The 10,560-nt window shown below is 37.4% G+C and overlaps 1 pseudogene; it reads left to right on the top strand.

Moving 5' to 3' along the window:
• The first annotated feature begins 5,992 nt into the window (after positions 1-5,992).
• LOC145807036 (secreted RxLR effector protein 161 pseudogene) lies at positions 5,993-8,963 on the top strand (annotated as a pseudogene).
• Positions 8,964-10,560: the final 1,597 nt, after the last annotated feature.

Genomic DNA, 10,560 nt, shown 5'->3' with positions numbered 1-10,560 from the left:
GTTGCTGACATCTTCACCAAGACCTATCCATCGGGACGTTTCCAAGATTTGGTTTCCAAACTCAAGTTGCTTTCTACCTTGCCACCTTGAGTTTGAGGGAGGATGTTAATATATGAAATATATTAATATATTATATATGTATATATTATTCTTTGTATTGTATTCCATATTTAGATTATAGGCTCTTCCCTATTAGGTATGTTCAAATCTTGCCTTTTTCTTTCCCTATCTTATTCTTTCCTTACCTTATTCTCTCCCTACCTTATTCTTTCCCTTTCCTTTGTACAACACTCCTACATAGTCCTATATATATACCCATAGCTTTGTACTGTAAAATCATTAATTCAATACAATACATATTATTTTCTCTCTCTACTATTCTAACAATGCACAGTCCCAAAATTACTAGAACCTATTAAATTCTGTGAAGCAAATCCACCAGTCGCTTTGAGGATCTCTTCATAAGAAACCTTTTGGTAGAAGTTCCCAAGAGAAGATGTGGGAAGATGTTTATTCCTGACCATAGCTATATTTGGTAGAAGTGCAAGTGAAAAACAGAACATAGCTATATTTTCTTACTTTAATCACAACTATTTGATTGTGGTAATCTATCTTTAATCATAACCACTCATTTCATATTTCAATATTTGATGAGTTAGCAATTTTACCTATAACTATTGCTTTTACCAAACATAGTGCAAGGAATAGCAATATCAAATTAAAACAATGATTTCGAAACTCATTTAAAATCGGTTCAAAAGAAAAACAAGTCAAAATTTGAGAGGTTCTTACAATCATAAATACCTTATTACGTAGGAGAGCAAAGAGCATGTAACCTTCAAGGTGGCACTCACAAAATTGTTTATTTATTTACTACTAATTCCAATATATAAACAATTCTTTAATTATTGGACTATAAAAATAAGCATGTAACAATCTGCATTATTGTTTACAGCACCGAGGGTTGGTTGAAAAAAAAAAAATACTAATGAAAATCAGCTTGACTATCAACAAAGGTTTTCAATTTATTTTTATAATATTTATCTTTTAATCTTTGCTTGTTCATATAATTGGAAAATAAAATTATTCTCCCTTACATAATCTAGTGGTGTGTAATTCAATATATGTGAGGTGTTAAATAACAAAATTCATACAAAATAAATTAGGGGTGAGCATGGTTCGGATTGAACCGGATTGGGGTAAAACCAGGACCAATCCGTTATCTACGGTTCCTGAAAAATTGGAATCAATCCAATCCATTTAAATCATGGAACCAATCCGAACCAATCCATTTAAATACGGATTTGATCGGTTTAGGACCACGGATTCACATAATTAAATAACAAAAAAATATATATAACACTTTAATTTCATAAAAATATAAACATAGCGCTATATTAGTTCCACAATAGCAACATCTATTTCTATAATAGCGACATACTGTGCTAAAATTTAAACAACCATAAAAAAACTGGTTTCACCATAAGTATTTAGACCATTACAAATTAAAACTAAAAACTAACAAACAAAAGTAATAAAAGAAGATGTTATACAGTTTTAGGTTTGAGTTTAGATTTTATATAGAATAAGAGAAGATACTATGGGGGAGAATGTATAATAAAAATATATACTATTTGTATACGGTCCGAATCGGTTCCAATCCGGAACCGTGGGGTTCAATCCGGAACCAATCCGTGTACTACGGATTTTTAATTTTTCAATCCGGAACCGAACCACGGATTCAAAAAACCAATCCAAACCTATCGGATTGGACTGGACTGGATCGGATTACGGATTTCACGGATTCCTTGCTGAGCTCTAAAATAAATCTTGTCATTTTTACAGTTGACATATGTTTATGTAAGCAATGATTTTTTTTTTTTTTTTTTTTTTTTATATTGGGTATGTAAGCAATGAAGTGAATGAAATTAATTGAAGCCATAGTGGATTTGGATTCTCTACAATATCCTGATTTGCAATGATCTTACAATCATCTATTTGCTTGCGCGGCTGTGCTAGAAGCACAGAAAAAGTGCACAAATTGCATGACAGATGTGGGCCCACCTCTTTGATTTATCAATTAATTTAGTAAAATAAATAAATAAATAAAAGTCTCAAGATTTATCAATTTTACATAATTTTATATTTGATGAGTATAAATAATTTTTAAAAATTTAAAAATAATTTTTTGACATTTATTTTTTGTTAAATTAATTTATATTTTATCAAATTGATGATTTTACTATTAAAATGAAGTAATGATATCTTCAATTGAACTTTATTTGAAACGGGAACAAAATTCAGAGTAAAATTTGTCACAATTGAAATGCCAAGAATCAAGGTAACACGAATTTCAAACTATAAGGACTATTAGTATAATTCGCCCTTATTCTATGAATATTTTTCGTGTTGCTGGACTTTCTGTTTGCTTATGTGTCAAGATGTGGTGCAAAGCATTGCAGTATCTTTGTAAGCATGGATATTGTAGTGAATTCAAGTTCCCGATAGTAGTGTGTGACATTTTAATCGTTATGGAGCAATGCTCAAGAAGAAAGCAATAAAAATCCAATTTGAGTTAATTTTGGAGAAATCTTCAATCTGCCATCAACAAACCCATTCTCAACATTGACAGGTTGATTGATTATTTTGACAGTTTCAAACCAATGAGTTACGCGAATTAAAAATATAAAATGAGAAACAATATCATTGAACATTCAACTTTAGTTTTCATCGATTTCAAACAAAAAATTATTTATTTATTCCAAATCTTATACAAAACCTACTAAATAATTGAATGAATGATTATTGAAAATTATCTTACAAAATTTAATACACAAAACAAATCAAATTAGCAGAAAATATGAATGAAAATGAGGAGTGATTGTCATCCAATTAATGATATTAGGGTTGTGAACAAGTGCATGGTAATTCAATAAACATATAAGTGGGTTGAGTTAGTTTGTAGGTAAATTGACAAATTTTAATAATCTAACTCGCTAATCTTCTCAAACTATATGGGTTGATTTGGGTAAAATTTAAAAATTGCTTCAGACGTAATTTATATAGAGAAGCGTATTGAAATAAGAGTTGGGCTTGGGAAACAAAGAACAAATATGAAAACACAATAGAGGGAACTCTTCTCTGGAATTGTATTATTATCATTATTTTTTTTTAATAAATACTCTGGAATTGTATTATTAAATAATCAAAACTACTTAGCCAAAAGATTTACAACTGAATTTATTGTGGTAGAGAAACCATAGGAGACAATGTACTAGGCAATTCCTAGCTAATAAGTCAAAATAAAGAAAAATCAGAAAATTAAAACAAATAATTCCTAGACAGAATGATTAGCAGAACAAAACTTTCACAAAAAGTGAAGTTGAGGGCCTAAACGATGAAATTTATCCAAAAAACACCTTAGGCCATGGCATAGCAGTGAGTTTTTTGACCATTGGGTTGTTTCCCATTGAACATGGGCCTTTCAGAACTGATCTGCCAACGTTAACTCAAACGCTTATTTTCTGTGTTGTCATCCTTCAATCCAAATGGGCCAAATAAGTTTTAGGTCACTTGGTCTGCATCATCACTGATCAACTTCAAAAATAAAATTAAAAAAAAAAATAAAAACATATGAAATTTCAGGGAATATATTGTATGTGAACTTACTGGGATATGACGATAGAAACCTTCGATACCAAGACATTTTACATCACACAGACTCATCATCTTCATATGCCCTTGATATTGAGAACTGTATGGACCTGTAATAAGAAATGTATCAAATTCACACACCACTGGATTGTAACTATTGAACATTATATCAGAAATTTCACCTGTCATTGATGCTATGATTCTGTTGTTCTTTGTGCATTCCAGCACTAAGAAATGTCTCTCGGATAGAAAGCAGTTTCATGGTGACCTGTCCCATGTTCAATCTGTCCTGGGGGAGAATCTGATGAACACACGACTCCGATTTGCAAAACAGAAATCAAGCACGCACTCAGTACACATGTCAAGTCAGTAGAAAACCCAACCTTGCTTACTTCTTCTTCTTCTATACCTTTGCATAAGGCTGATTGGTCCACAACCTCCATTACTTGACTGGGCAGTGCCATTTTGACAAAGTTGTGAAGGTTTGGATTGTCTTCGAATGAATCTGTGAGAATATGTGTTCTCCTCGGATTAGGAATAAGTGTCCTATGTCTATTAGACTTCTATATATCTCAGTAATGTATTCATGTAGGGTTAGGAATTAGTGGTACTCTATATAAATGATGTATGTATTCTTTGTTCAAATTAATTCAAGACTAATATACAGTTTTATTCAGAAAACTTATATGGTATCAGAGCTTGGTTCAAAACCCTAATCTGAAGGATTCGAAACCCTAGCAACCATCTCTGTTCGTTTTCGTCTGGTTCGAAATCAACCCATCCATCGTGATTCGTCTGTCCGTCGCGATCCATCTAGGTTCAGGTCAAGACCCATCGTCACAACCTGCTGGTTGTCTGTTTCTGCCTCTTTCGTGCCTTCTTGCAAAGTCGAAACCCTAACAGCCGTAGCCTCTCTGTTCAGTCACAACCCATCGGCTGTAAATTGCGATCAATTATCGCCCTTGCATCATCGTATCTCTCAGTCCTCGTCAGCTTCAACTCGGTTCATCATCGCAACTCCCTCTCGCGATTTTCTGACTTTGGTTCTCTCTCTCTCTCTCTCTGTAGCTTCATCTCGGTTCATCATTGCGACTCTCTCTCGTGACTCTGGTTCTCATCTCTCTATCTCTGTCTCGGTGATTTGTTATCAATAGTATTAAAACCCTTATTCCTGTTTGACCCATTAATCTTTAGTTTATTACAATAATGGACTCTAAAATTCAAGCCATTAAATGTAAACTCAATGGTGGCAATTATGCCTATTGGGCCAATGTTATGAAGAATTTTCTTCTTGGTCAAAAAAAATGGGGCTATGTTTCTGGTTCTGCTCCTCGTCCATCGGACCCAAAGGTAGAAGAGTATCTGTCTTCCTGTGACACTTGGGATTGTGATAATGCCGAAGTTCTTACCTGGTTTCATAACTCTGTGGATGACCGTATTGGAATGATGTTTTCCAAGTACAGTACTGCCAAGGAAGTGTGGGATTATTTACTCAGTGTTTATCAGCAGTCCAATTTTGCCAAGCGGTATGAGTTGGAAACAACTATTCAGGGTGCTCGTCAGCGGGATCAAACTATTCAGGACTTTTATATTGAGATGACAGGTCTCTGGGATCAGTTGGCTCTTATGGAACCACCTAGTCTCAAGATACTAGACGCTTATATTGAGTTTCGGGAACAGGGTCGTTTAGTCCAGTTCTTAACAGCTCTCTCCCCTCAATATGAGGCTATTCGAGGTGGCATCCTTCACCGATCTCCTCTTCCCTATGTGGATGCTATTGTTCGTGAACTCCTCTCCGAGGAAACCCGTCTTAAGACGGCCAGTCAGACTTTGCCTCCTTTTGTGTTCTTGGCTCCTGCCAAGCCGCCCTGATTATCAACCCCTCATTCTCATCAACTTTAGGCCATTGCGAAACCCAAGAGAGGACCATTAGGGCTAGATGAGTGTGCTTTCTGCCATCAGAGGGGTCATTGGAAGAACAATTGTCCTAAAAAGGGACGTCAGCCTACTCCGTCTTCTCAGACACAGTTCCGCGGTACTACTTCGAGTACTTTCCGACCTCCTGCTGCTTACACTACATCTACTCCGGCTCCCGATCTTGACTTGGCTTCCCTGAGTGCTCAGGTTGCACAACTTCAGCATATCTTGTCCACCTCTCAGTCATCCCCATCTGCCTCCGCTCTTACCTCTCTTCATTCAGGTTTGCTTGGGTCTTCTTCAGGTATCCCTTCTTCTGTTTGGATTTTTGATTCTGGTGCCTCACATCATATGACTCCTCACCTTTCCTTACTTCAAAATTGTATTCCCCCACCCGTTCCTATTACTACTAATACTACTAATGGATCTGGTATGTCTGTTTTATCTGTTGGGTCTGTCTTACCCTCTGCCATGTCTGCTGTTACTATTCCTTCTGTCTTTTAAGTTCCTCAGTTATCTGTCAGTTTGTTATCTATCAGTCAACTTGATGCGTCTGGTTTTGATGTTATCTTTTCCTCTTCTGTCTGTTGTGTGCAGGATCGGGTGTCCAAGAAGCAGATTGGGACCGGCTGTAGAATTGGAGATCTCTATGTGGTTGAAAGCTTGTATCTCCCCTTATCCACCTCTCCAGCTGCACTTTCCTCGTTTCAATTAGATTCTCAGCCGAGTCAGTTTTACTTATGGCATTCTCGTCTTGGTCATTTGTCTGTTGACCGCTTACGGTCTTTAGCTCAGTCAGGATTGTTGGGTAAAGTTTCTCCTAGTCAAATTGATAAATGTCGGGGGTGTAAACTTGCTAAAATGTCAGCTTTACCTTTTAATAAAAGTACGTCTATTTTTGTTTCTCCTTTCTCTCTTGTGCATACTAATGTCTGGGGACCCTCTCCTGTTCTTACTAAAGAGGGTTCAGTATATTATGTGTCTTTTGTAGATGATTGTACTCGTTACACGTGGGTTTATCTTATGACTCATAAGTCTGACTTCTACCAAATATATCGTACTTTCCAGTCTATGGTCACTACACAGTTTGGATCTACTATTAAATTGTTGCGGTCTGACTTGGGTGGGGAATACTTTAAAACTGAATTTTGTGAATATTTGGCCAACTTGGGTACCATTCACCAAACTTCTTGTACTGATACACCTGCCCAAAATGGCCGAGCTGAGCGTAAACACCGTCATCTTCTTGAGACAGCTAGATCTTTTCTTCTCTCTGCTTCTGTTCCAGCTCCGTTTTGGGGTGAGACAGTTCTTACTGCTGCTTTTCTTCTCAATCGTATGCCTACCCCTCTTCTTTTGGGTCGGTCTCTTTATGAGGCTCTCTTTTCTCAACCTCCTAATTACTCCATCTTTCGTGTTTTTGGGTCTGCATGTTTTGTCCTTTTACCCCGTAAAGATAGGACTAAACTTAGTGCCCGATCTGTCCTATGTGTTTTTTTGGGATATAGTCTCACTCAGAAAGGTTATCGCTGTTATGACCCTGTTTCTCGTCGCCTTTATGTCTCCCGCTATGTTGCCTTTCTCGAACGTCTATCTTACTTTTAGCTTCCTCCTCTCACCGCCCCAGTTTCCAAAGAGGATTTGGTTCATATTGATCCATTTCCTTCTGAGGTCCCATCTGATGAGTACATCTCCACAATTCCTCCTGAGCTTATTCCATCTTCTCCTTCTGCTTCACCTCTAACTACTTCTCCTCCTTCGCCTCCTCTTCCGCCTTCTCTTTCTCCTCTATTGTTAGTTTATTCTCGTCGCAAGGCTCCTCCTCTACTAGTTGTCTCTACCTCTGCTGCTGATCCTCCTACTTCTGACGACTCTGATCCTGCTGCACACCGATATCCTCCTCGAGCGCGTTATCCTCCAAAAAGGTTGGGTTGGTCTAATACTTGTTTTTCTGCTTCCTATCGTACCTTTTTGTCTGCTATTCACTCTTTTGCAGAACCTCAGTCTTACAAGGAGGCCTGTCAGGATCCTCATTGGGTTCAAGCTATGGAGGATGAGTTGTTTGCTCTACAGAAAACGAGTACTTGGGAGTTGGTTCCTTTACCTGTTGGTAAGAATCTAGTTGGTTGCAAATGGGTCTACAAAGTCAAGACTCATTCTGATGGTTCTCTTGAGCGCTACAAAGCTCGTCTGGTGGCCAAAGGTTTCTCCCAGGAGTATGGTATTGATTATAAGGAGACATTTTCTCCTGTTGCCAAGATGACTACTGTCCGTACTTTGATTTCTGTCGCTGCTGTTCGTTCTTGGCTCCTTTATCAGATGGATGTTAAGAATGCTTTTCTTAATGGCACTCTCACTGAGGAGGTTTACATGCGTCCTCCCCTGGTCTTCACCATTCCTCTGGCCAAGTCTGTCGTCTTCGGCGTGCTCTATATGGTCTGAAGCAGTCTCCTCGTGCTTGGTATGATCACTTTCAGACTGCTGTTACCGAGCTTGGGTTTCATCCTTCTGCTTCCGATTCTGCTTTATTTCTAAGACATACCTCGGCTGGTTTTGTTGCTCTCTTACTATATGTAAATGATATGATCATCACTGGCTCTGACTCTTCTGCTATCTCTGAGGTCAAGCAGCATCTCTTTCGCACCTTCGAAATGAAGGATCTGGGACCATTGCGGTATTTTCTTGGCATTGAGGTGGCTTCTTCTCCCAAGGGTTACTTTCTGTCCCAGGCTAAGTATGCTAACGAGGTTATCCATTGTGCCAGACTTACTGACACTAAGCTGTCTGATACCCCCATTGAACTTAATGTAAAGCTCAACACTACTGATGGGGTTCCTCTAGATGATCCTACGTTGTATCGCGAGCTTGTGGGTTGCTTAGTCTATCTGACAGTTACTCGCCCTGATCTTGCCTATGCTGTCCACGTGATTAGTCAGTTTGTTTATGCCCCTCGCTCTACACATTGGGCTGCTTTGCTTCGGATTCTTCGTTATCTTCGCAGTACTATCTTTCAGGGCTTGCTGTTCTCTTCTACTTCTTCCTTAGACTTGGTGGCTTATGCTGATGCTGATTGGGCTGGTGACGTTAATGATCGCAAATCTACTTCTGGTTTCTGTATGTTTCTTGGCAATTCCCTAATTTCTTGGAAAAGCAAGAAACAGACTGTTGTTGCCCATTCTACTACCGAAGCTGAGTATCGTGCTATGGCTCATGCTACTACTGAAATTGTCTGGCTTCGTCAGCTCTTATCTGAGTTGGGTGTCCCTCAATCTTCCCCAACCTCTCTCTATTGTGACAACCGAAGTGCTATTCAAATTGCTCATAACACTGTATTCCATGAACGGACAAAACATATTGAGATTGATTGTCACTTCGTCTGTCAGCATCTGTAGTCTGGCTTTATCTCGCTTCCTTTTGTCTCTTCGGCTCTGCAACTTGCTGACTTCTTCACTAAGACTCACACCACTGCTCGGTTTCGGTTTTTTCTTGACAAACTCTCAGTGTTTTCTGCTAAAACACCTTGAGTTTGAGCGGGGGTGTGAGAATATGTGTTCTCCTCGGATTAGGAATAAGTGTCCTATGTCTATTAGACTTCTATATATCTCAGTAATGTATTCATGTAGGGTTAGGAATTAGTGGTACTCTATATAAATGATGTATGTATTCTTTGTTCAAATTAATTCAAGACTAATATACAGTTTTATTCAGAAAACTTACAGAATCATCTGTGGGTCTTCTTCCAGTGAAAAGCTCCAACAAGAGAATTCCGTAGCTGTAGACATCTCCTACAGTTGAGACCTTTCCACCCATGCCATACTCTGAAATTCATGGAACTTCCATTCACACCATTGTATGATAAGATCAAACTTTCATATAAAATGTGAAACTTTCCAGAATTTGGAACATAAAAGTGTAATAAAAACCAAGGCATTATAGTATAGCCTAAAAACTTTATAATTAGTGATCATGGTGCAACAATAAGATTGATCTATTGCGACTTCGAGTTATTGGTTCAAATTACAAAAGTAGTGTTTTTGTATGCAGAGGTAAGATTACGTATATTTGTTCCTCCTCAAACTCTGCAATCAAAGGCGGATTTATTAAGGGACTAGGGGTCAGATGCCCCCTTACTTTGTAATATTTTTAAAATAGCTTACCTGTACAAAACTGATGTGTTTTAATTTATTATAAAATTAGGAATTTTGATTTATAGTTACTTGTGCCAAAATTAGAGATTTTGATATGCTGAAAATTAAGGATTTTCATTTGTAGTGATTTGTGCCAACATTAGAGATTTTGATGTACTCAAATTGTTGATTTTGATTTGCGCTAAAATAAGGATTTTTAATTAGGGATTTATATTTTTTTTACTTTAAAAGTTGAAAATTAGTTGGAGTCAATTGTAAAAAAGTTCACATTAAAAAAATTTGCAACAAATATTTAAGTTTTATTCTTGTTGATTCCAAGGAATAAAAATTGAGGTTATAATTAGTAGTTGCCCCCCTTGAATTTATTTTCTAGCAACGTCATTATGTACAATGACGAGAGTCTCGTGCATTGAAACTGTCTTTTTAATTGTCATGGTGTCTTCAAGTCCTTTTTAGTTATCATGGTGTCTTCAATTTAATTTTGATTGATGAAGTCACTGCTTTAGTAAAACAAACACAATGCACCTAAAATTGTAGAAGAAGAAGAAGAACAACAACAACAACAACAACTTACCTGGAGCAGCATACCCTATGGTTCTTAGCTTCCTTGCTAAATTTACAAAGGAGCTGTGCCAAGCCAAAATTACTCACATGAGTAGTGAAATCATTGTCAAGAAGCACATTGCTTGGCTTCAAATCACAGTGAGCCACGGGTGTTTCGTAGTGGTTATGAAGATAATCTAAGGCAGAAGCCACATCAATCGCTATATTCATCCTTTGAAGAATGCTTAAACTTCCCTATTGGGACTGTCCCTCTTCTGAATGAAACCACTTTTCCAAG

Source organism: Camellia sinensis, chromosome 14 (genome assembly GCF_055761805.1).
Source record: "Camellia sinensis isolate YWXY chromosome 14, ASM5576180v1, whole genome shotgun sequence".
In the NCBI taxonomy this organism is placed as follows: Eukaryota; Viridiplantae; Streptophyta; class Magnoliopsida; order Ericales; family Theaceae; genus Camellia; species Camellia sinensis.
This window is presented reverse-complemented; position numbering and strand designations above follow the sequence as displayed.